General features: G+C 42.1%; 1 long non-coding RNA gene across 1 annotated transcript in view; it reads left to right on the top strand.

The window, feature by feature from the left end:
- Positions 1–27,761, top strand: part of LOC149469931 (uncharacterized) — a 78,131-nt gene extending 50,370 nt beyond the window's left edge. Inside the window, exons 2-3 of the long non-coding RNA XR_016311474.1 lie at positions 14,293–14,361; positions 27,622–27,761. This is a non-coding gene — a long non-coding RNA (uncharacterized LOC149469931). The remainder of the gene's footprint in view (positions 1–14,292; positions 14,362–27,621) is intronic.
- Positions 27,762–27,968: the final 207 nt, after the last annotated feature.

The raw sequence follows: 27,968 nt of genomic DNA, 5'->3' as shown, positions 1-27,968 counted from the left end.
TCAATGGAGGAGAATGTTAGTTAGTATCTTAGAATGTTATGTTAGTATGCTGGCAAACTATAACATAACATAATATTATTTTAGCAATGTATATTGAGATAATAAGTACCATGATTCATTTTATATAAGACATGTATCTTTTCACTATTTTTGTGTCTCTTTGATTTGTAGACGTGCCCTAAGAGTGGCATATAGTGCCCATTTGTTACAAAAAATGTTCTGAACTCAAGCATCAGTGTATGTATATTTATTTCAGAACTTGTATTTCTATAGTGCTTTTTTTCCCTGGAGATTTAAGCAGTCAGGTGGTAAGGCAGCCATCTTGGACAGTTGAGTCAGTTAACCTACCAGCTATGTCTTTGGAGCTTGAGAGGAAACTGAAACACCCAGAAAATTCCCACACAAGCACACAGAGAACATGTTAACTTTATGCATATAGTGTTCTAGAAGTGCTAACCACCAATATACTAACTTTGGTGATTTTCCATTATGTTGGCAAATTCAATAAAGATATGAAAGATGTATAGCACATGTGCCTCTGACACCCTCTAGCTGAGAAGCAAGGATTATAGATGGACCTTGTGACATAGCACATAGTCCGTTTTCACACCTGAATTTCTTAGTGAAACACCTGCTCATCTAAGCTCAGCCACAGATAAAGCCTGCTGGAGATACTTAAATGGAACTATCTGCACTCCATTGACATATATTTGCTAGATCTGGACCACCAACCTTCAAAGTTTACTCTACAGAGCTTGTTAGATTTATTGTCCAATGGGCAGCATTACCTTCAGCCACCTTTTAGACTCCAACATGCCCTAATAACTTTAATCTTGTTTCAAGAAAGTGACTTCAGCTCTTAGTAAGAACACACTGATACATCAGGCCATATGCCTACTGGCATTTCAAAATACTTGTAGAGAAATCCAAACCTCCCAAATCAACTCTCACAAGTACCAAGATTAATTAGCTGCATGTTAATTAATTAGCTAATTAGTACTGTTCACATGGAAAAATGCTGGCTCCAGGTTTGTATGGTAAGATAGAGCCTTAGGAACTGTGGTTGCACCTTTTCTAGTAAAGCTGATGCAGATCAGAGGGATAATTTCCAACCTGTCCACTGTGATTGGTGTTCTAAAATGTAATGTCTCATAACTCAACCCAGGGGCATGCATGAGGAGCCATTGCCTGAACCAGCCTTATACTTCCCTACATAGCTCTGCCTTGAGTCATTGGATAGCACAAATCCTATATCCTCTGACATGCTTTGTATAGCAGAGCTTCATTCCTAGGTAGTACAGGGTAGCAGCTGTGGAGGTGACATGCAGTAACAGGGAGGCCGAGCAGAGGCAATAAAGGGACCCACATCAATACTTTGTGCAGCGCTACCCCCCACAAGCGCTGCTTCTGATATTGAATCCTCTGCTCATTCTCTGGCCCTAGCTGGAGCCTCAATCTTACCAACTCTACCATAGTCTACCCAGCAGTCACGCAAGAATGGCACAAACTGACTGTTAGAAGATAAGATGAATATATTGGAAGATAAAAATGAAAGGGTAAAATAGTGAATCAGCATTTCAATGTGAAAATATGAGAAAATAATGAAATACTAATACAATGCAATTAACCCAGGTACCTTTAAGCATGAGCATAAACAGTAGCTGACTGGGAGATTACACCCCAAGAGACTATTGATGGCTAACAATAAGAACGGCAGGCTAGAACACTTGAGTGCTCTCAGTCTGGATGGGCTAGGCTTAGGCCAGAAAGTTTGTAATACTACCATATATAATATATGAAATATATGAATATAAAAGAGCATCTGGGTAGCAGTGACCATAACATGATTTCATATATTGTTAGCTGTAAACAACAAGCACATATGGGAAAAATAAAAACGCTCAACTTTAAGAGAGCTAATTTTTCCAAGGCTGAGAGCTGCTCTCCAAGACTTACACTGGGAGGGACTATTGGCATTGATGAACACAGAAATGGGAGTTCTTCAAAAAGACTGTATGTGAACACACTGCAAAATATATTCCCATGGGCAACACGTTTAAAAGGTTAGAAATTAAACCTATGTGGCTTATGGCCAAAGTTAAAAAAGCTATAAATAATAAGAAAATAGCTGTTATTAAATATAAAAATGAAGGAACGCTATCATTATTTAAACATTACAAAGAATATAACAGAATATGTATAAAGGAAATTAAGGCAGCAAAAATTGAAAACAAATAACAGATTGCAAAAGATAGCAGGACAAACCCCCAAAAAATCTTCAAATATATTAATAGTAAAAAGGTCCGGTCCGAGCATGTAGGCGCTTTACAAAATAATCTAGAGTGGGTGACTGGGGACAAAGAGAAGACAAATTTATTCAATACCTTCTTCAGCTCTGTGTATACAAAGGGGGCATGGGGGAGCTCTTGTCCATAATGGGCATGGTATTGACACAGCTCCAGATGATCTACACTGGCTCACAACTGATATGATCCAGATATATTTGGACAGAATAAAGATGAATAAAACACCTGGACCAGATGGCATACACTCACAGGTCCTTAAAGAATTGAGCTCTGTCATTTCAAAGCCATTGTTTCTAATTTTTAGGGATTCTTTAATGATTGGCATAGTACCACTGGATTGGTGTAAGGCCAATGTGGTGCCAATATTTAAAAAGGGGTCAAAATCTTTACCAAGTAATTATAGACCTGTTAGTTTAACATCTATAGTTGGGAAGATACTGGAGAGTTTAATAAAAGACCACATAGATGAGTTCTTGCTGGAAAAAAATATTTTAAGCAACAGACTACATGGATTCATGAAAGACAGAAGTTGTCAAACAAATCTGATTTCTTTTTATGAGGAGGTGAGGAAAACCTTGGACAGAGAGGTGGCGGTGGACGTGGTATACTTGGATTCTGCAAAAGCGTTTTACACAGTTCCCTACACACGGCTAATGTGTAAGGTAAAGTCTACAGGCTTGGAAAAATCTGTATGTAAATGGATAGAAAACTGGCTAAAAGATTGTATTCACAGAGTAGTGGTTAATGATTCATACTCGGAATGGTCTAGGGTTGTCAGTGGTGTATCCCAAGGTTCAGTGTTGGGACCCTTACTTTTTAACATATTTATAAATTATAGAGGGTCTGGGATTAAAAATCCCATTTCAGTCTTTGCAGATGACACCAAGCTGTGCAGTGGAATAACATCCTTACAGGAATTCTCCAACTTACAAGCCGACCTGAATTCAATGCTTAATTGGGCAATTATGTGGCAAATGAGGTTTAATGTTGATAATTGTAAGGTTCTGGACTTGGGGGCTAAGAATATGCATGCATCATACATACTAGGGGGGGTACAACTGGGGGAATCAATGTTGGAGAAGGATATGGGGGTTCTGGTAGATCACAAGCTTAATAATGGCATGCAATGCCAAGCTGCGGTTTCTAAAGAATGCAAAATCCTCTCTTGTATTAAAAGAGGTATAGACTCCAGAGAGAGAGATATCATATTACCCCGGTACAAATCATTAGTAAAACCTCATCTGGAATATGCAGTTCAGTTTTGGGCACCAATTCACAAAAAGAACATTGGAGAACTGGAGAAAGTACAGAGAAGGGCAACCAAACTGATAACAGGCATGGAGTAGCTCAGCTATGAGGAAAGATTAGAAGAACTGAATGTATTCTGTCTTGAGAAGAGGAGATTAAGGGGGGATATGATCAACATGTATAAATACATCAGTGGTTCCTATAGTGAACTCGGTGTAGAGTTATTCACCCTGAGGTCATCACAGAGGATAAGGGGGCACTTTTTACATCTCGAGGAAAAGAGATTTAATCTCGTAACAGTAAGAGCTGTGAAAATGTGGAATAGACTCCCTCAAGAGTCGGTTCTGGCCAGCTCAGTGGATTGCTTTAAAAAGGCCTGGATGCACATAATATAACTGGGTACTAACATTTATAGGTAAAGTTGATCCAGGGAATATCAGATTGCCTCTTGGGAGAACAGGAAGGAATTTTTCCCCTGCAGGAGCAAATTGGATCATGCTTTGCTGGAGTTTTTTTTGCCTTCCTCCCTCTGGATCAACTGTGGGTATAGGATTATAACTTTTTTTGTTTTTGGTTGAACTGGTTGGATCTTTTTTAAGCCAGACTAACTATGTAACTATGTACCAGTAAACCAGTTCAGTTGGGGACCTTTAACATTGGAGCAAAAAACTATGGGATGTTCCTAGGATGTGGTGTTCAGAAAGAATTAGATGGTAAGTTAGACTCAGTCTGTGGGTGTACCCCTTTAAATCAAATAAATGAAGGCAGGCACATTTAAAGGAAGAGGAGTGCAATGTAGAAACAGGATTGGATGGAGTTGAGGTTGAGATGTTATCCAACAACTTGGGATTCACACGGGCACTCAACATCAGCAGCCTAGTTTTGTGGCAGTTTTAGTGGAAGTCTTTGATATTGATACCTGCAGCTTTCAATAGTAAATAATGGCAAATGAGTTTTGGCTCCTACTGGGGAACATTGTCAATGTAGAGTGGTGGCCCAGCCAAGCCTGCAGAGTGAACAAGAGCTATCAGTTGATTGTAGCAATTGTGTGGATCAAGGACACTCTCAGTCAATCCTTTTTCAGGTGTCCTTAGAAGACCACGAACTGTCCATGTGGCGGGGGCCCCCTTAAGTGACAATACAGCTGTGGCAATCAGGATGCATGTAACTTAGCAACAATTCTGGATGATAAAGAATCTCCCTTGGGTTGTCTCAGCTCAACGCTCAGCACAGGAGTCTGCTCCTCAGTTCGATCAACTCTGTGTAATGTAGTCTGGTTTGGCCTGGTCTAAGCAGCACGGTGCAGCACAATTCCACACACATACCTTCCTTGTTGGCACTTCTCTCCTCAACTCTCAAGCTCCTTCCTAGGCTTTTTCTTTTATATGGTTCTCCCCCTTGGCCTGTGCTTGTGGGATTTGTAGTTTTGACTTCAGCTTCACTGTGGGCAACGTCCTCCTTTGAAACTACATCTCCCAGATCACTCTGGGTGCTTTTATCAGGATTATAACAAGACAAAATAGTGAACACTGATAGATTTCAGCCGGTGTCTTGGCTTTCCATTACTTTTTGCACCTTCCTCTCTGCATGTGTTCAATACTTTTTCCCTCTGTCATTCCATTTTATTACACATAACTTCATTTTTTAACCTATTTGTTTTGGCTTCTTTGTATATATTGTTTGCATGGGTTGTTACCGATATGTGGTGAACATTTCATGTCAATAGCACCTTTAGAAATATATTTACCTAGAAAAATTGTGATGTGTTCAATACTTATTTTACCCGTTGTATGTAGGTAGGCCTCTGATGCTTGGAAAGGGAAATGTTTATGGAATATGAGCACAAGTGTCTATGCAGCAGATTACAAGTATTTATACCACTCCTATTAGCTGAAGTATGACATTTACTGCAGAGATGGCATACAGTAACAAGGAGACCCAGTAGAGGCAAAACAGGGGCCCAAAATCAATATTTTGTACTATGGCCACATATGTGGGTAGGCCTCTGATGCTTATAAAGAACAATATGTATAGAATACGAGCATGAGTGTATATGCACCAGTTTATACACTGCTCAAAAAAATTAAAGGAACACTTTGAAAACACATCAGATCTCAATAGGGAAAAACATCATGCTGGATATCTATACTGCTATGGACTGGGTAATGTGTTAGGAACATAGGGATGCCCCACCGTTTGATGGAAATGAAAATGATCACCCTACAGAGGATTGAATTCAAAGACACCCCAAAAATCAAAGTGAAAAAATGATGCAGCAGGCTAGTCTATTTTGCTGAAATTTCATTGAAGCGACTCAAAATGGTATTCAGTAGTTTGTATGGCCCCCACATGCTTGTATGCATGACTGACAGTGGGGCATGCTCCTTATGAGATAACGGATGGTGTCCTGGGGTATTTTCTCCTAGATCTGGACCAGGGCATCACTGAGCTCCTGTACAGTCTGAGGTGCAACCTGGTGTCGTCAGATAGACTGAAACATGATATCCCAGAGGTGTTCTATTGGATTTAGGTCAGCCAAACGTGGGGGCCATTCAATGGTATAAATACCTTCATCCTCCAGGAACTGCTTGCATACTCTCACCACATGAGGCCGGGTATTGTCGTGCACCAGGAGGAACCCAGGACCCACTGCACCAGCGTAGGGTCTGACAATGGGTCCAAGGATTTCATCCCGATATCTAATCTGGCAGCCAGGGTGCCATTGTCTAGCATGTAGAGGTCTGTGCGTTCCTCCATAGATATGCCTCCCCAGACCATCACTGACCCACCACCAAAACGGTCATGCTGAACAATGTTACAGGCAGCATAACTTTCTCCACGGCTTCTCCAGACCCTTTCACGTCTATCACACGCTCTGGGTGACCCTGCTCTCATCTGTGAAAAGTACAGGGCGCCAGTGGCGGATCTGCCAATTCCGGTGATCAATGGCAAATGCCAATTGAGCTCTATGGTGCTAGGCAGTGAGCACAAGGCCCACTAGAAGATGTCCAGCCCTCAGGCCACCCTCATGAAGTCTGTTTCTGATTGTTTGGCCAGAGTCATTCACACCAGTGGCCTGCTGGAGGTCATTTTGTAGGGCTCTGGCAGTGCTCATCCTCTTCTTCCTTGCACAAAGGAGCAGATAACAGCCCTGCTGATGGGTTAAGGACCTTCTACGGCCCTGTCCAGCTGTCCTAGAGTAACTGCCTGTCTCCTGGAATCTCCTCTATTCTCTTGAGACTATGCTGGGAGACAAAGCAAACCTTCTGGCAATGGCACGTATTGATGTGCCATCCTGGAGGAGTTGGGTTGCCTGTGAAACCTCTGTAGGGTCCAGGTATCACCTCATGCTACCAGTAGTGACACTGACCCTAGCCAAATGCAAAACTAGTGAAAAATGGTCAGAAAAGAGGAGTAGGGAAAAAAATGTCAGTGACCTCCACCTGTAAAACCATTCCTTTTTTGGGGGTCATCTCATCGTTGCCCATCTAGTGCACCTGTTGTTAATTTAATTAACTCCAAAGCAGCTGAAACTAATTAACAACCCCCTCTGCTATTTAACTGACCAGATTAATATCCCAGGAGTTTATTTTCAATAATCTTTATTAGGAATTTTTTGAAACATACAAACAACTGAGAACTATGATATAAAGAGGTTCACATTAATACATAGAAAATATGCGTAAAAAAGTTAGTTGACGGCGCCTCACCATCCGGTCGAGGCACAATGCAGAGTCTTGCTTTAGTTACATGAGAGGTATGCTACCTTTGTGAACCAATTGGAACTTTAGGAGGTATAATAAGGGGGAGTGAAGGGGGTAGAGGAAGGGGAGGGGGGGGAGGGTAAGGTAATGGCACCGAGTCGTCAAAGTCAGGTAGTATGGAAGAGAGCTATAAAATCATTTTATGGAACATTTGGGATTTTGTATCCATTGAGTCCACTGGGTCTCAAATTTATGATACGAGGAATTGTGGAGCGCCGTTCTTCTCTCCATCTCACAAAGGAAGTTGAGGTCGGTCAGTAGTCGGGTCATAGAAGGAATGTCAATAGAACGCCACAACCTGGTGATATTTATTTTTGCAGCAGACAAGACGTGAATGGTAATAGTACGTGAAGCTAGAGGAATTTTGTCTATGCCAATGTGAAGGAGCGCTAAAGCAGGGTTTGGGTAAATTGGGGTTTTCACTATCGAGGATAGTAATTGGAAAACCTGGTTCCAATAGGAAGTGAGGGATTTGCACACTGACATCAAATGGAAAAGGGAGCCCCTTTCTCCACAATGTCTCCAGCAAGTTTGGGAATGTTGGGGATAAAACAAAGACAGCTTGACTGGTGTTAAGTACCATTGATGGAGTATTTTCAGGTATGATTCCCAATGCGAGCTGCACTTTGAGGCTTTGAAAGTAATGGTGAAAATTCTCTCCCAGGTGGAGGGAGATATCGGTTGTTGAGTTATGTTTTCCCAGTTTGCTAGGGATGATGTATATGTGGTAAACTGCGAGTCAACCAGCATTGTGTAAAAAGTTGATATACCTTTTTTTGGATAAGTAGATTTTTGAAAGAAGTGGTGTGCTGTCGCAGGGATTTTTATGTTAAATGGTACATGTGCCTTACGGAGGGCATGGGTTAAACGTATATAGGTAAAATATTCAGTTGCCGGGATTCGGTATTTGTCCCGAATGGCTTGAAAGGAGTGAAATTTGTTGTTAGTATATAGGTCTTGTATATGGAGTAATCCATGTTCTATCCATAGGTTTAGGTTTAAGTGAGGAGAAAGGGAGTGTAGAGCTGAGAGCGGAGTGGTAATGTGGAGGTTGTCTGTTCGTAATTTGGTATGAGTAAGAAAGTCCTCCCAAGCTGCTAGGGAAGCTCGTATGCAGGGGTTATATTGCGGGTTTGTAGGTTGTTCCCCGCGGGGTATGAATAGTAAGTCGGACATGGTGTGCGGTAGGAATAGGGAGGTTTCCATAACAGTCCAGGTCTTGCTAATTGTGGGTTGTCTCCAGAAGAAGAGCTGGTCAAGTATTGCAGCAAGATAGTATGACTTCACATGTGGGAGACCCGCTCCGCCTCTGGAGGGAGGACGGATTAAAAGATTCATGACACATCTAGGTTTTTTTGAGTTCCATAGGAACCGATTCAGAATTGTCTGGAGTTTTGTGAAAAAGATATGGGGCACTGGAATAGGGAGTGTTCTAAAGATATAGAGTATCTTGGGTAAAATACACATTTTGATTGTCGTCGTTCTGCCTAACGTCGAGAGGGTAGTGGTGCGTAGACCTTTAATTTCTTGTGGGATAGATTCAAGTAATGGTATAAAGTTAGCATTGTATAGTTGGCTAGTCCTTGTAGTGAGTCTGATTCCTAGGTATGAAATGCTAACTTTTTCCCAATGAAAGGGGAAATGCTTAGAGATGAGATTTTGGCTATTTTCAGGTATATGTAGATTCAGTATGGAAGATTTCGGTTCATTAAGCTTATAGTAAGATACAGATGTGTAGTTTTGGATTTGTATTCGTATCGCGTTAAGGGATTTATATGGGTTGGTGACCAATAGGATAATGTCATCCGCAAATAGGCTAATCTTGTGTTCTGATTTTAGGAATTTAAATCCCGTAAATTTAGGGTCATTTCTAAGGTTGGTTGCCAGTGGTTCAATAAGAAGAGCAAAAATTATGGGGGATAAAGGGCAACCTTGTCTAGTTCCGTTAGAAATGGAAAAAGGATGAGATAACGTACCATTAGTTAGCACTCTGGCTGAGGGTCTAGAGTAAAGGGACAATATGGCCGATAACATCCAACCAGATATCCCAAATTTTTGTAGTGTATGCGTCATAAATTGCCAGTGGATTCGGTCAAACGCCTTTTCTGCATCGAGCGATAATAGAAGCGAGGGTTGGGGGTTTAATTCAAGGTGGTGTATCAGGGATAGGATTCGTCTAGTGGCGTCAGGGGCCTGTCTACCAGGAATAAACCCTACTTGGTCTGGATGAATTAGAGTCGGTAGGTAGGGGAGTAGTCTCAGAGCTATTATTTTAGCATAAATCTTTATGTCTGTGTTGAGAAGTGAGATTGGTCTGTAATTTTGTACCAATTGGGGGTCTTTGCCAGGTTTCGGAATGGTGGTAATTATCGATTGTAGCATTTCTTGGGGAAATTCTCCATAAGTAGCTGCATGGTTGTATAGAAGTGCTAGGTGCGGAGTAAGGTTGGGAGCAAGTGCTTTATAATATTCATTGGTGAAACCATCATTCCCTGGGGACTTGTTCAGTGGGAGGGTACATATGATTTTCTCTATCTCAGGAGGGGCAATCGGTACAGAAATAGATTCAAGTTGGGCCTGAGTCATGCATGGAAGATTAGTACTACTCAAAAAATGTTCGATTGATTGTGTTGTTGGTTGGATTGTATCAGCGTCATCTTTCAAGTTATAAAGTGTCTGGTAGTAGGCCGCAAAAGCATTGGCAATGTCTTGTGGGTTTGTCAGGGTGTCATGTAACGTAGGATGTTGGATTGTGGATATTTTGGTTTTCAGTCGTTTTTGTCTGATAGTCTTGCTAAGGAGCGAGTTTGCTTTGTTACCTAGTGCATAAAATCTAGCTTTTGTTTTTTGCAGATTAGCGTCGTATGTATGTAAAAAAATGGTACGTAATTTATTTCTGTCGGAGTTTAGAGTCGCTGTCGTGGTTGGATTTGGGTGTTGTTTATTCAGTTTTTCATTTAAGCGGATGGAGGTCATGAGTTGGTCAATTTGTTGAGAACGTTGTCTCTTAACACGGGAATTTAATTGAATGAGGATACCTCTCATGTAGGCCTTGTAAGCTGGCCAAAGCGTGGTAATGGATATATCCGGGGTGGAATTGGTATCAAAAAAAAGTTTATGGGCATCTTGAATATGCTTCAGGTTTTCCGGTGCTGTTAAAAGTGCAGAGTTAAGTCTCCAGATGGGTGGTAGTGCTGTATTTTGATCATCGGTCAAGGATATTTGGATCGGAGCGTGGTCGGACCAGGTTATGGTCCCTATTTTGGATGACGTCACCTGTTGCAGCGTCCACTTATCTGTTATGAACATGTCTATTCGGGAGTATGAAAGATGCGGAGCGGAATGATAGGTATAATCCCGTTCAGAGCCATGTTGACATCTCCAGATGTCATAGAGGTCGTTGTTATGGAGAAATTGGTTAAAAGTAGGTTTGGTGTATTTGGAAGTGGAGGAAGAGTCTATGTCCGAATTTCCTATAATGTTAAAATCGCCACCGACAATGAGTTTCCCTTGTTTAAGTCGGGAAATGGTTTTGAAAAGTTTACGGTAGAAACTTATCTGTTTACAATTTGGGCCGTAGATATTCACTAAAGTGTGGGTCTTGTCATTTATTTGGCATACTAATATATGGAAGCGTCCTTGTGGGTCCGCTGTCTGTGATAAAATACGGAATGAGAGAGAGTCATTGATGGCCGTGATCACTCCATTCTTCTTTTTGGTGTTGGTTGCCATGAATATTTGAGAAAAGCGATGAAGATATAATTTAGGTGACTTATTAGTAGCGAAATGTGTTTCCTGTATGAAGAGTATGTCTGCTCTTGATTTCCGTGCTTCTTTAGAAAGTAGTGATCGTTTATAAGGTGAATTTAAGCCTCGGACGTTTAAGGATGTAAAATTGATCATTGGTATGTATAATTCCAGGATTTTCCGTTGGTTGGAGTGTTATTTGGGAGAATCTTAAGATTATGTACACTTTCAAGAGGATGAGCGTTTGAGCGTATGTGGGAAGTCTGTGACTCAATTGAAGCGGTAGAGGGAGTATTCCAAGATGTGTCGCAGTAGAAGACGTTGAAATAGTGAGTGGGTGTCCAATGGTGCCAGGGTAAGAGGGGAAGAGGGTATGGTGAACAATAAAAAACCATTTGCGAAAAATGCAAATATCACGTGTAGCCAACATTGCTACCTCTAAAACTTGGGGGTTCAGGAGGGCTTGACCGTTGGATAATGGTCAGGCCAATTGTAAAGAGAACTTTGAGCGAAATTCAAGGGTTTAGGCCAAACGCCAGACAAATTAAGTAAATGATTGGCTCCTGGGAGAGCGTGTGAATATACTGAGTGATATAGAAAGGGTATGTCCCGCAGGGGCTAAGTTGCCTCCATAGAACTATGCGCAGATTCTTGTGGTTCCGCGGGTATAATATTCCAGGATTTTAGGAGATCCAGGCCAGCTTCCAATGTTTTAATGGTAAAAATCCTACCATGTTGTCTCACCGTTAACTTAGTGGGGAACCCCCATTGGTAGGCTATGCCGTGATTTCTGAGGGCCTTGGTGATTGATATCATACGTTTCCTGTTAAGGAGGGTAGCCTTAGATAAATCCGCATAGAGGCGAAGATTTGTGTGTGATGGCGGGAGAGGAGGCGGGTTTCGGGCCGCTGACATGATTCTGTCTTTCACGTGGTAAAAATGTATGCGTGCTAAGACATCTCTAGGAATAGATGTTGGTAGAAAGGAGGGTTTGGGTAGGCGGTGTGCGCGGTCAATTGCGAGTTCTAAGTCGGATATTGATGGTAGAATGAGTTTGATGTATTGCTGTATGTATGGGAGTAGGTCCTCGTTCGTGACAGATCCGGGGATTCCTCTGAATTTAATATTATTGCGACGTGATCTGTCTTCTAAATCGGCCAATTTTTGATTGATTTGCTCTATGTCTGATGAGTGAGTTACATGAGCATCGATTAAGTTGTTGTGCGCCGTAATGATGTCTCCCATGTTGTTCTCAATGTGGGTTATTCTGCGTTCTTGTTGTTGTACTATATTTGACAGTTGGTTAAGTGATGTGAAAAGATCATTATGTAGCGATTGGCGCAAAGATGTGAGCATGCTTCTCATGCATATTTCTGTCAGAGGTACATCTGACGCAGGGAATGCGGCTATATCAGGCATGGCTGAGTGGGGTACATGTGATGCAGATTCTGAGGCCTGGAGTAACGTGCCGGGGTCCTGCTCTAGCCTAGGTCTGGACTTAGCTGGGCTTAGAGATGTGGGGGACAGTGGGGGTGATGACTCACCAGGGTCCCCGGGGTAGAGCGAGTGCTGCAGCCTGAGATCTCTTTGCTGGGACCTGTAGTCCTCCTGCTGGTCACTGCTCTCCTCTCCCTGCGTGCAGCCGCGGGCGCCATCTTGGATTCCCGGCCCGACGGCCGGGAAGAATTTAGTGAGTTTTCCTGGTTGATCCGCCAGTTTCTTGCGTCTTGGCATAGTGGTGGAGGATCGGGCACCCGATATGAACAGTGCGGTGTCAGTGCTGTGTCCCAGGGCCGGTTTGTGCCGCAGTGAGTCTGGCGGGTGGACGGAGCTGTCTCACTGCACGTCCACCTTCAGAGCCGGCCGCGCATGCGCCCCCATCCCAGGAGTTTAATTGACTTGATGCTATACTCTGATTAAAAGTGTTCCTTAAATTTTTTTGAGCTGTGTATGTATTTATACCACTCCTATTAGCTACTCAAGCGCAAGCCTGTAAAAATGTAACCTGCCCAGTAGGGTGTGCTGAGTGATTGGGTTGTACCATGGCATTTTGGAAAGTTTATGTTTGAACAGAAGACATTTCCTACAAAATGACTAATGAAGAATTGACCAAACGTTAACAGGGTCCACTAAGTTAATTTCATACTTCTGCTAATTGGTTTGCATTATTTATGTTATCCTTTTCTCCCTTGAGAATCTTGCAGGAACAGCAGTAGCTCCTGTCAGACATGTCACATACAGAAATGTAGTAGAATGTCACACTGGGAAAGAAATTTGTAAAAAAAAAGCAACATATATTGCCTGAAAGAATATTTTAAGACAAATTTACCCTTTTTTATTCTGCAAACGGCATGGAAATGTTGATGCGTTTACTTCTCAGATTAGCATAGAGAATTAGAAAATGAATCAGAAAGCTAAAAAGGTTTCAAACTGTGATTTAGAGGCCTCCTCCCATAATCCTTTTCTTATTCAGCAAATGTCATTGTAGACTGATGCTTCGGCATCTGGAACAGCCCGAGAAACAGCTTGTGTGTCACTTCTAAATGATCACAGGCTGACTTTATCTTGCACCGGTCCTGGAAGATGCAAAATAATGGTAAAGTCAACAGGAAGCCTGTGATCCATTAGAGGATATGTGTCATCTGACAAGGAGTGAGACAAACCAAGGAGCTGATCTGTCTCTCTTGATTGACAGCAAGCACTGCTTTTTATCATGATATCTGATAGGATATCAGTGTACTCTGTTCTATGAGAACTGTCACTCTCTCAGTGACAGGACACCTTCTTTAGTATACTGAATCTCATTCTGTATTTTTCTACAGTCTTAATGATTTTTATATTCTTGCATTTTGGCATAACTACTGGCTCTTCCCATCACGTAGTGCTTAACTGAAATGGAAGCGTCTTCACAATGACTGGACGCCTACAGTATGTCAGACACCAGTATGGCCCATAAAAACAGAATTTATTTCCTTCTGATATAGCCCATAACTTCTAAGATTCTGAAACACAAACTTGTTATAACTTTAGTGCTCATCAGTTTGAGAAGGAACTCCAGAGATGGGACATATGTGCTAAATCCCTAGATCAGGACACACAGAGTAAGCTGATCTGTTTTACACATACATCCATGTTCCCAATCCACTTATCTTTATGCTAAACACTGCCAAGCTAATAAACTTCTACTACCTGCCTTTGGCTATTGAACTAATTCTGATTGTTTGCAGGGCACAGAGAACCAAAGTGTACCAGATCAGCACATGCGCTAGGAAGATCTGTGAATAGAGGGCATAAAGGTAAGCTTCATTTCTTATATTGTGGCCCAATTTAAAGATGTAACATGACTGATTCATTCACTTAGGTCTTTTTTGATGGGATACTTCAGTTAAACAGGACAATTTATTTATTTCAGGTACTTATATAGCGCCATCAATTTACGCAGCGCTTTACATATATGATGTACATTCACATCAGTCCCTAACTCTCAAGAAGTGTACAATCTAAGGTCCCTAACTCAAATTCATACATATTAGGGCCAATTTAGAAATCAACCTACCAGCTTGTATTTGGAGTGTGGGAGGAAACTAGAGGACCCAGAGGAAACCCACGCAGGTATAGGGAATACATGCAAACTCCAGGCAGGTGGTGCCGTGGTTGGCAATCGAACGACCCTATTACTGCCAGATGGAAGTGCTAACCATTTAGCCTTTGTGCTGCCCTTGTTTATATTTATTGTGCCATTGCTGGTACTGGCCCTGGATCTGAGTCACTGAAAATGCAAAAAAGTGTTTTTCATGTACTGAACCTTAGGATCTACCATTTTCAGAGCAGGTAGGCTACATGGGTCTCCTAAAAGCAGGTGAAACCTCCAACCCTGTTTCTACACCAATGACTATGCCACAGCCCATAAAGTTAGATGTCTGGCTCTTCTTACCTTATCACTCTGCCCCCAGTATGATGCCCTTTGACTTACCTGATGGGCCCACCTTATCCCTTTAGATTTCTGGGCAGTAGCAGAAGCTGTGTAAGCAGCATGTCCCCAGCGTTCACCATAAAATGAAATGTTTTAAAGTGATTCAGCACAACAGTAGACAGAGAATATGTGATGACAAACAGACTCAAACCAATCCTATAGTAATCTCCCATGGAGCCTTTATCCATTCTCACCAAGGTCTTGCTTATATTTTTGAAAGTCACAAGGTATGTCAGTCTGGCTGGCTAAAAGTTTTGTTTGACTTCCTGAGGCAAGTAGTGTGCCAATATTTGTTTGACTAACGTTAAGAGTGGCTTTATTTTCAATGACAAATGTTCCCCCTGCTGCACACCATGCGTCTGAGAGCGGAGTGTCACCACTTTCACAGCCTTTCCCATCAGGCCTCCACAATTGCATGTTTTTCACACATTGTACAAATAATGACTTTATAAAAAAGCTGAGGCTTTACTTTCATAAATCTTCACTTCATTAAAAGACAGGGAAAGCTTTCATCCTGGTTGACCTGGTCACTGAGTGTGTGGGGAGACGCTTGTCCAGGGGGTGTCTGGCTGACCCTTGTAATGCAGCCACACGTGCTGCCAAGCTGGCCATACATGATAAATGTAGAACACAGAGAAGAAAAGTGACTCTAACATCTGTGGATAGGCTGAAGAAAAGGTGTTTGCTTAGAAGGGGGCTGTAGAGAGAAAGAAAAATGGAGCAGCACCAATAGCTAGACAAAGCTGTTTAACAGCTGCTTTGTAGGCTGGAACAATTGCTTCTTTTAAGGTTGGAGCCAGGAGGGGGCCAGGCTGTGTGATATGACTTGTTCTCATCATCTTGTCCATTTTATCTTATTGTCAGTGTAGAAGTGTTAAAAGTGCATAGCGAATGTCTGATATGTTGTAGCCATAGGCTTTCCCAGCAACTATGGGGTTGAAGAGTTTACCAAAGAAAACTGTTGTTTCAGTTGCCATTTTTGGATTATAAAATAATGGATAGTATGACCTTGTTTTTCAAGTCTCCTGGAGCGCAGAAAGGCTTCATCGGGCCTTGTGAAGGAATACTCTCTGGGTCATGATGTTTTCTACAACTCAGGACAACTAGAGAAATTCTTTGTAGTGTTGGATAGTGGCAGTATTGCTGTATATGGCTATCACAAAGCACAATTATTCAGAAATTTTATTTCATAGATACTACGAGTTATAAGCCAAGACTATGACTAAAACAACAGTGGCAACTTCTATGATATTTCCCATCTTTCTTTGTTACAGTGATCATGGACCTGTTGCTGTTGTATTATGGCACAGTAATACTGTTGCTTAGAATAAGAATATACCAATGTCCATAAAGTTAAAAGCTCAAAAATGCATGCACATCTTGCATCTCCAGAAACAATATTTGATTCACAGCAAAGTAAGGCAAGGGCAACATAATCATCTGAAGCAGGCATGTCAAACTATTGATTTTTTTATTGTGACCCTTGTCCATTTAACTGAATGGTGTCCAAGCCTACTCTGTAGCTCATAAAGTCTGTCCTTCCTTGCATAATTTCACAGATACAGTTGTGGCCAAAATTATTCAACCCCCACTGAAATTGAGTGTTTTGGCCAGTTTGACATTGCTTTTGATCATTCAGTCATCTTGCTTACATTTACATTAAAGAGGCACTTGTAGGTCAGACAAATATAACATAACAGTTATAATGAAATAACCACAAATGTCTTTTCTGTGCTCACAGCATTATCAGTTTTATTCAACCCCCAAGTGACATTCAATCTTAGTACTTAGTACAGCATCCTTTTACAGTTATAACAGCTTTTAAACGTGAAGCATAGCTTGACACAAGTGTCTTGCAGCGATCTACGGGTATCTTCGCCCATTCTTCATGGGCAAAGGCCTCCAGTTCAGTCACATTCTTAGGCTTGCGCACTGCAACTGCTTTCTTTAAGTCCCACCAGAGGTTCTCAATCGGATTTAAGTCTGGTGACTGCGATGGCCACTCCAAAATGTTCCAGCCTTTCCTCTGCAACCATGCTCTAGTGGACTTGGAGGTATGCTTGGGATCATTGTCCTGTTGAAAGGTCCAACGTCTCCCAAGCCTCAGGTGTGTGACGGACTGCATCACGTTTCCATCCAATATCTCCTGGTACTGAAGAGAATTCATGGTACCTTGCACACGCTGAAGCTTCCCTGTACCTGCAGAAGCAAAACAGCCCCAAAGCATGATTGACCCTCCACCATGCTTCACAGTAGGCAAGGTGTTCTTTTCATCATAGGCCTTGTTCTTCCTCCTCCAAACATAGCGTTGATCCATGGGCCCAAACAGTTCTAATTTTGTTTCATCAGTCCACAGAACACTATCCCACAACTTTTGTGGTTTGTCCACATGGCTTTTGGCATACTGCAGTCGACTCTTCTTATTCTTTGGAGACAGCAAGGGGGTACGCCTGGGAGTTCTGGCACGGAGGCCTTCATTACGCAGTGTGCGTCTTATTGTCTGGGCTGAAACTTCTGTACCCACATCTGACAAATCTTTTCTCAGTTCCTCAGCAGTCACACGGGGACTTCTCTCCACTCTACGCTTCAGGTAGCGCACAGCAGTCGAAGTCAGCATCTTCTTTCTGCCACGACCAGGTAGCGTTTCAACAGTGCCCTTTGCCTTGAATTTGCGAATGATGCTTCCTAAGGTGTCTCTTGGTATGTTTAACATCTTTGCAATCTTCTTATAGCCATTGCCCTTCCTGTGAAGAGAAATCACCTCTTCTCTTGTCTTCCTGGACCATTCTCTTGCCTTCACCATGTTTGTAACCACACCAGTAAATGTCTAGAAGGAGCTGAGTATCACAGTCATTTTAAAGCTGCCTAATTGGTGCTTATTATGCTTGATTGCTGCTCGGTGACATCCACAGGTGTTTTCAATACCTGATGGAAAGCACCTGTATGAACCTCTGTTCTTCAGAGTGGTAGTCTTTAAGGGGTTGAATAATTGTGGCAATGAAGAAACCACATAAGAACCATTTACTACTGTATTACATAAACAATTGATGTCATTTTAGTTGCATTTGGGTAGTTACAACGTCCTTGTAGGATTTGATTCTGAATACAATTCCAAATGTACACTATAGTCCCTAAACCCCTTTACAGCATTGGGGGTTGAATAATTTTGGCCACAACTGTAAATACCTACAAATGGTTTTCTGATAACAATAGTAAATAATGTGGTTGAAGCCATTATTATTTTTACCAATAAAGTCAACAAAGTGCTTTAGCAGAAATAAATAAGTATAGCACTCAGATGTTGTGTGGCACACATAGTTATCCTTCTCATTTTGGCCCTAAGTTTAATTTGAATTAAACAAGCCTGATTTAAACTATGCTCCAATGTGGGATTAAACCATATGCAATCACAAATTAAAAATGAGGCTCAGAAGGTATAAAAAATAAAAAAGCACCTCTGGCAATACTGACCTCCAATCTAGAGCTGCCCCCCCCCCCCCCCCAAAGCTTCTTCCATTGTCACTAGATGCTACCAAACCTCTGGATTTAATGTCCACCAGCATCTTTTAATCCACTCTCTATGGTCCTAGACTGTCATAGGCTTCTGGAAAGTGCTCCACTCAGACATCAATATCGAACACTGTATCAGTTTCCAGACAGTCCTCACTTTCTCACAACTGTGACCTGCCTCATAATCCATCACAAAGAAAGGTGCTATATCCTTTTTATTACTTTACAGGCCTTTCCTTTAGATGGGTTAACCCTTACAGGACTAAATTCCCCTTTCCAACTGGAGTCCCTCGCCATGTGTAGGTGAAACTCCTGAGTACTCCAAACTACATTCAAGTCTTCCCCCTGAAAGGGACCATAACCCAATTAATGGGGATGAGTATCTCCTGTCTAAGACCTATCCCTAGTGTCCTGTATATCATAAAATAGTTTAAAGTAAGTGCTGTTCGTTGAGCTACATGTTGCTAAACATGAGAGATTGCCTTTAATAGATTTTTTTACTTTAACTGTACAGCTGGTCAGTTTGAAAAGTTTGAGATTTCCAGGGGCAGTTGCATGGCAGGTAATCTTTGCCCTATTTTGTAAATTGTATTTGCTGACACATTGACCAGTGAAAATAAATTTGCTAACACTTGCCAACATCTGCTTTTTGATGGCTACCCTCTTCGTAGTGAACTGGCTTTTAGACCCTTTTTAAAGGTCCTTTAGACCCTTAACCTGCTCACCATACATTTAAAATTTAAAAGAAATTAACAATAACAGTATCGCATTTTAATAAAAAAGTTTTAACATGTTAAATGTAGCAAATGTATTCAATAACAGCATTGCATTAAAAAAAAAGTTTTAATATTATAAATTTAACAAATGTATCCTGTGATGGCTAATGATGTCCTGGGACAAATCCTTTTATTACAACTGGGATTCATAATAGCATATTAAAAGCCCCTCTTCATCTCCTTTCAACTTTTAGAATAGAGAGACACAGGATGATATAAGGTGCACAAAGCACTCTATGTATGAGTTTCCTGGGGTTTACTCTGGAATAATATCTATAAAATGATATGTAGTGTTAGATCAGATATGGTGAATGGTGTAACAGTTATATACTCTTTTTGATGTTAGAACTTTAACATCTGTGGTATTATTATTAATTCTTTAAACAGTATGCCTACATAGTTGATGAATGGAAGACCCTTAAAAATAGTTCACCAGAGTTGATGGCCATCTTCCTCTGCTTCAGTGGCAGGTAGGTGGCATGTAAGTCATACATGTCAGCAGCAGTTCCTCTAGTGCACCTGGGTACTGAAAAAGCTGGTGCCCATGCCCATCAGCACCAGTGTTGCCAACCTCCTGCAGCATTTTTTTACTGACAAAACAAAGAAATGTTACTGACGGTGCACATTCCTTACTGACAACCTGACAAATAACATTAAAAACTAAGACAATCAATATTTAAACAATATAAACACAATATGGAAACATTGACAATACCCATAACAAGTAATTTGACAGGTTCACACTTACAAAAGTCAACACAGCATGACAAATTATTAGCCCCTGATATTTACAGACGGTTGTAATAATCACTGGTTTTTACAAACTGTAAATTTACTGATGGTTGGCAACCCTGATCAGCACTGGCAATGATGCTTTGGGGAAGAGAGTTTCTGTTATTGGCAATTCCTCTCAATGTTCTCACCAGTGCTGAAGGACATGCGGGCTAATGTCCTGGGTGGGTAGAGTCTGTAAATGTACAGTTTGAATTTTTGTAAATATACTATATTTTAGACATTTTTAGTCACCAGCTGTCATATACTGTACATGAAATCCACCTTATTTAGCATTTTAAATATGACAATGTGACAGGCAAATGTCAAATAGTAATTTGGGTAATGCCATGTGAAAGTGTCAGCCAGCTGACTTTGAATATTCCACTAGTTAGTCATTTGACTGCATATATATTTGTTTCTACACAGTTCCTGTACCTGGCCTACTAAGAAACAAATCCGCAGTACATTTAATTAACAGGAAATCATTTTGTATTATGCTGGTATTCTACCCTACAAACTAATCATACTAGTATAAAAAAAACCAAGGGACAGGTTGCCTCCCTCCAGAAACTCTACGTTCCAGACTGCAACCCATGGGGCCTTCCAACAATTCCTCCACAGCTCGAAACATAAGCAAAAAAAAAAAGTTTTAAAATTAGTTTTCTTCCAAAAAAAAAAAATCTTGTTCTTGTTTCTGCAAACTTGATGCTTTGAATTGATTTCCGATACAAACATGTAATGTGCTCTATAAATTATTCTACCATTAGCCGAAGCCTGGTAAATAAGATTAAGATGTTATTTTTTTATTATTATTATTTAGTAAGGTAGAGGCGTCAAGATTGATTTCCCATTCTATCCAGCATCTCCTAGCCCGGCAGGCCACCACTTAGGAAACTCTTTTCTTTTTTTTAGCTCCATATGTTTTCCACTTACTCAGTCCTGAGAATCCTTAACAAGAGCAAGGAAGACATCTGGAGACAGAAGGAAAACAGCAGCACTCAGTACTGTAACTTGCATGGCATCACGGTAGGAACGAGGGCCCAGCAGCTGGCCCAATCACCTTGGAAACCACAGCCTGAAAGAAAGAGAAAACAGATGAGGGGGGTCCCTGGACTTAAGCCCCCTCCCCTTTATATTTATTTTACAGCACTGAAAAAAAAGTTGTGCTTCATTGAGTCCTTTGTAGGTTTATTATACTGGAGTATAGTAAAAAATCAGGCATTGTGCCCAGCTGGTGTTCTGAGTTATGGCCATCCGATGCAAGATGTTCACCAGATCCAACACAAAAGATAATAAAATAGTGAGGGGGTCGTTGGGGAATTAGGGTGATATATTTTTATACCTGCAGTCTGACCAAAGGCATGTCCTTGTTTGCATGGAAGGGCCATTGTGGAGAGTCAGAAAACGAGGTGAGAAAATGTGTCAGAAAAAATGCTTTCGTTTTATTCAATGACGGCAAATGCATGGTCTCTATTCAGGAAGCAGATTAGAACAGGCAGGCGTGGAAGCAGAGTGTGAGGCTGCCATCCTTCTGTAGAATTTATTCTAGACGAATTTCAGAAAACATTTACAGAGTGGGGCAGCTTGGTGATTTAGTGGTTGCACTGCAGACTTGTAGAACTAAAATCCTTGGTTCAATTATCTGCAAGGTTAATGCAAATTCTGCTACAGAGGTTAGGGATTAGGTTAGGTTTGTGTGAGAGTCAGGGTTTTAGGTGGTTTAACTATTTAAAGGGCAAATTTGAGGTTATGGTTTAGCAAGTCTTAGGTTAAATGTTAGGAGGAAGTTACTTGATGGGTTCATTTTAGAGGTAGAGTAAAAGTGAAGGCTAAAGTGGTTGTGAAGGCTCAAGGTTTTTTACCTTCTCTGTGCACCAGCTCCCTCAGCCCCCCTAAAACTCACCTAAGCCCCCCCTTGTTCCAGTGATGTGCACTGGAGTCTCACCAATCCAGGGACTCCCTCTCCTCATTGGCTGAGACGGCAGTGGGAACCATTGGCTCCCGATGCTATCAATCACAGCCAGTGAGCCAATGAGAAGAGGGGGGGCATGCCGCAGTTCCATATGCGAATGGACACACGGAGCAGGTGGTGCCCCCATAGCAAGCTGCTTGCTGTGGGGGCACCCGACAGGAGGGAGGGTCCAGGAGCGCCGGTGGGGGACCCGAGAAGAGGAGAATCCGGGCTGCTCTGTGCAAAACCACTGCACACAGCAGGTAAGTATGACATGCTTGTTATTTTTTTTTTAATTTATGCCTTTAATATAGCTTAAAGTGGGACTGAACCCAAAAATTAAAAACTCTGGCAGAGGTTTTTTTTTTTTTACAGAAGAGACACTATTGGTATCTTCTCTCATAAATGCTTCTCCCCGCCTGTCAGCTGTAATGTACATTGAGAAGGTCATGCGCAGCTCAGCACACATTTACAGAACCTTCATGTGCCATGATGATGAGACTTGCATATACATATGCGGAAGTGACATCAAAGTGGCTGAACAGACCAAACTCAGAAGGAAGACCGGAAGACGGTAGAAGCACCTTTGACCAGCAAGAGCGCTGACTGAGCAGTGCTGTAGAGCATTGTTTGACAGGTAAGTCTGCCATTATGTGCTAATATGTAGTGCTTACTAGTACATTATGACTAACCACCACTGGGGGCCATTTAACCAGTTCCCTACCGCGCTATAGCCGAAAGATGGTTACAGCACGGTCGGCTAGTTCTGAGAGGGCCTCCTCCCGGAACCGCGCCCCCTGGGGTGTGCACTGCGCGCGATCTTTGGACACAGCTGATAACATGGGTACAGAACGGGCCAATCACAGCCGCTTTTAACATGTGACCAGCTGTGTCCAACCACAGCTGATCACTGAGTAAATAGGAAATGCTGGTTATCGGCAGTCATCTCCTCACACTGGCAGCGTGTGAGTAGAGGATTGCTGTTAAGCGGCATTTTGCAGGGAACCATCTACACTGATCATCAGGACACTGATCATCAGTGTCCTGGTGATCAGTGTAGCCCCATCAGTGCAGCCAATAGTGCCCATCAGTGCCCATCTGTGCTGGCAATCAGTGCCCATCAGTTAATCAGTGACGCATATCAGTGCCATCCATCAGTGCTGCCCATCAGTGCCACCTAACAGTGCCCATCAGTGTTGCCTATCAATGCCCATCAGTGCTGCCTAACAGTGCCCATCAGTGCCACCTATCAATGCCCATCAGTTCCTCCTAACAGTGCCCATCAGTGCAGCCTATCAGTGTCCATCAGTGACTCCTTGTCAGTGTCCATCAGTGCAGCCCATCAGTTAATCAGTGTCGCCTATCAGTGCCATCCATCAGTGCTTCCCATCAGTGCCACCTAACAGTGCCCATCAGTGGTGCCTATCAATGCCCATCAGTGCTGCCTAACAGTGCCCATCAGTGCCACCTATCAATGCCCATCATTTCCTCCTAACAGTGCCCATCAGTGCCACCTAATCGTGCCCATCAGTGCCACCTATCAGTGCCCATCAGTGCCACCTAAGAGTTCCCAACAGTGCAGCCTATCAGTGTCCATCAGTGACTCCTTGTCAGTGTCCATCAGTGCAGCCTATCAGTGCCCATCAATGAAGGGAAGAACTAAGGAAAACTTTTTTTTGTTTCAAAATTTTTGGTCTTTTAGTGATCAAATACCACCAAAAGAAAGCTCTATTTGTCTAAAAAAAAAAGATAAAAATGTAGTTTGGGTACAGTGTTGCATGACCATGCAATTGTCATTCAAAGCGGGAGAGCACTGAAAGCTGAAAATTGATCTTGGCAGGAAGGGGGTGAAAGTGTCCGGTAGGCAAGTGGTTAGTAATAAAAAAGTAGCAGAGCTTAATTCTGCTTTAAGTGTTAAAGTTTTAGTAAGTGTTAGGTTAGGTGTTAAGTGTTAGGAGGAGTTTAAGAGTTAAAACTGAACTACAGGCATGATGTTAATTACATACTTATATGGATCCAGCTTGGACCAATGTAGGTATGCATATTTCATGCTGTGGAAGCTGACAATCACTGTAGTAGTTGGTCCTACTATAGTAAGTGCTGTGATCTTCTGGGTCCTGTGCAGCTGCCCCACTGCACCCTGACCACAGGGGTCACTCGCTTGGCACTACCACATTTTACAGAACACCTTGTATATTTCTCAATGAATACTAGGTGTTCTCTAATTGGACAAGGTGGAGATTGTGTTGTCACTGTCTCTCCTCTCCACCTGGTCCAATGCTGAGAACATGCTTAAACCCAAGAAAATTATTACAGGGCAACTGTACCTTCTGGTCACTGTGATGACCAATCACAGTGATCACAAATGTAAACACACTTTATCAATGAACATTTTTAAATGAAGGGATCATCAGCAGCAGATTAATGTTGAGGGATTTGAATTAACTGTGGGATTTTTTTTTTACGGTTTCAACCCCCTTCCCTATACATCTCAGCTCCATCCTGTATGTACATGCCATCTGTTTTAATCTGTAAACTTTAACAACTGTTCCAACTAATCCTTGGAGATTAGTAGTTTGTGAGATGCTGCAAATAAACATGATCCAATGCATCTCCTGCATGTGGGACCCTCGATCCTCTCATGTTTTGATTGTATTGGTATTGTTCTGTCACATGTTCTGTCCCCCTTTGTAATGTACAGTGCTGAGCGAACTATTGGCGCTTTATAAATACTGTATAATAATAATAATAATACCTCTGCAGGGGTTTTCTGGAGGAGTTCTGTAAACCAACACTACATGGAATTCCCTCACACAAGTAAGCCATGTTTGAAGTTGTTTTGCCAGCAAATTTAGAAACCCAGAGCTGGCTGTAAATTAAAAAAAACAATATCTATATATATATATATATATATATATATATATATATATATATACACACAAAGAAAAAAAAAGGAGTTACCTTTGAAGGTTCTTTCCTGTTAGAGGATCTGAATGACAACATTTATTGTAACTATGCCAGCCTTCATTAGTCTGCAGTGGTCAATGGTTTTAACCATGAAAACAAGCAGGGCTGGTCAAGGTGTGTTCGCACATAAACATGACAGTTGCTCTTACTGTGCTATCAGCAAATTTCGAGGGCCACGGGCCCTGTATGTCACTACATGAGCCCTGAAAACTGTATAAGTAGTTTCTTTTGCATTTGAATGATACACAACTTCTATAGAACTCCAGCAGCAGTTGTTTGAACAATAGCTAAAATAATTGCATGATCACTTGTAACATTAGTCAAAATTTTAATCTCCAATTCTGCTGACTGTACTATTCTGCACAAAATGAAACGCACTGTGGATGTTCTGCCAATTTCACTTATATTGTTCCCTGCATGAAGTCTCCACATACACTCCCAGATGTTCCTCATTCTTCGCTACCCAACAGGGTAGAAAAGGACTTATCTTCAGAACTTCAACACACAAGGCCTAAGAGATTGGACAAAGGGGTGACACTATCAAGTGTCTTGCTTCTACTTCAGATCATTGACATCCATACACATCACTAAGGTAACTGTGACAAAGGAAAGCTGCGTGCGAGGGCCAGGGGTCACCGATCTCCTCCATTGTCCAGCACAGGGCCTGCACACTCTAGCCTTTAACATCGACTCTGTCCCCTTATTAAACGGAGAAAAGGAGAAAGGATGAAGCTTTGACAGCAGGGTCAGAACTATAGCCTTTGTGACACTCTTAGATGGTTAACAAGAAAGAAACAGGAAAGAGTATCTAAAGAGTGAATAAGGCAGTTTTTTTTCTGTCAAACTGCAGGACTAATGGCAGCTCTGACCCCAGGTTGAAGGGAACAACCCTCCTTTAAAATACATACATGCTACTTACCATTGTATCCACTGCCAAGATGAACCCACTGAGCCCATTACAAGTCACCTAGATGCCAAATGTCAAATGTATAAATAAAATAAAGGCCTGATTAGTGACATGATTGATTGTCAGTTTCTAACAAGATCAGCAACTTGTTTTAAAGCCTGTAAACTATATTTATTCTGTATTTGTGCTGAGCTATGTGCCAATTACATATTAGTAATCTAGAATTCCGAAGCATTTGAAACATAATGGTTTTCGTAGTGATAAGTTCAGTGTGTCCAATGTATGTAACTGAAAGTAGTTAGTATTGCCAGTAATCTGGCAATTTGTACTACAGGATTATTATTATACAGTATTTATAAAGCCCGATAGTTCGCTCAGCACTGTACATTACAAAGGGGGACAGAACATGTGACAGAACAATAACAATACAATGCAAAACATGAGGGGATCGAGGGCCCTGCTCTTTGGAGCTTACAATCTAGGAGGGAGGGGATGGTGGCACAGGAGGAGATAGCTGTGGGGGATGGAGTGGTAGGAAGAGTGGAGGAGGTCGGCAAGTTAGCAGGGGGTAGGCTTCCCTGAAGAGATGGGTTTTCAGGGTGCGCCTAAAGGAGAGGAGAGTAGGTGATATCTGATGGGTTGGAGTAGGGAGTTCCAGAGGATGGGTGACACCCTGGAGAAGTCCTGGAGGCGGGCATGGGAGGAGGAGACCAGGGAACTAGAGAGAAGGATGTCTTGTGAGGAGCGGAGTGTGCATGTTGGGCAATACTTGGATATTAGGTCAGTGATGTAATTCGGGGCAGTATGGTGGACAGCTTTGTATGTCAGTGTTAGGATTTTGAATTTGATCCGTTGCGCAATCGGAAGCCAGTGGAGGGAATGGCAGAGGGGGGTGGCGGAGATGGAGTGGTTGGAAAGGTGAATGAGTCTGGCAGCCGTATTCAGGATCGACTGAAGCGGGGATACCCAGCGGCGAGGCAGGCCAGTGAGGAGGGAGTTGCAGTAGTCGAGTCGTGATATGATGAGGGAGTGGATGAGCTGTTTAGTGGTTTCTGGGGTTAGGAACGTGCGGATTTTGGCGATGTTGCAGAGGTGGAGTCTGCACGAGCTTGTTAAAGATTGGACTTGGGTCTGGAAGGATAGGTTGGAGTCCAGAATGACACCAAGTACTCTGGCCTGCTGGGCGGGTTTGATGGTGGCGTTGTTGGACATGATGGAGAAGTCAATGGGGGGTGGTGTCCGGGCTGGGGGGAAGACAAGAAACTCGGTCTTGGAGAGGTTCAGTTTAAGGAAGTGGAGCGACATCCAGTCAGATATGTCGCTCAGTAGGTGTGTGATTCGGGCAGAGACTGAGCAGGATCAAGATAGAATGATGAAATCCATGTTACACAGATAGATTATTGGGCTTACTAATAAGAAGCCCAACATTTACTGCATTATTGTTGGCAGCCTGTGCAAACTGACCATGCCAGGCAGTCATATCTGTTAAAGAGTAGTTGTGTGCCTATCTGAGCAGTAATAATTGGCAGGCTCCACCTGCAATTCAAATGATTGAAACCAAGGTATATGAAAGTCTCACTCTAGGCAGAAGAAAGAGCTACCCTTGAAGTGGACTCCCCTGCACTGCAAGGGTTAAACGCTCATTAATGCTAGGGGTAGAGGAATAAATTGTAATTCTTACCTTATTCTTCCTTTCAGCAGGTTTCCTCCACTCTGGAAGACCAATCCCCCAAGGCCCCTTCTCAAAGGTGCTCTGGCCAGCTGTTACACAATGGCGACATCAAGTACAATGCAGGACCAATAGATCTGCAAGGTACATAAGAATGATGAGGACCTGCCCACAAACCAGAGCATTAGACAGAAGAGGTGGAGAGCGTTGGAGCAAAGATTATGTTGGGTCTTACTCCTTATTCCTCTGCCCCCACGCTTAACAAGCATTTAAAGTGTATGCTATCCCAATATTTCATATTCCTGCTATGGGTCTATTGTATTGTGTACAGGCACAGTACTGTGCTAATACATTCAGCATCCACAAGATAACTTTT

This window comes from Staurois parvus, unplaced genomic scaffold (genome assembly GCF_062004578.1).
Source record: "Staurois parvus isolate SC_StPar_1 unplaced genomic scaffold, SC_StPar_1.0 ptg000057l, whole genome shotgun sequence".
Lineage (NCBI taxonomy): Eukaryota > Metazoa > Chordata > Amphibia > Anura > Ranidae > Staurois > Staurois parvus.
Note: the sequence above shows the minus strand (reverse complement) of the source record. Positions and strands in the feature narration are given on the sequence as shown.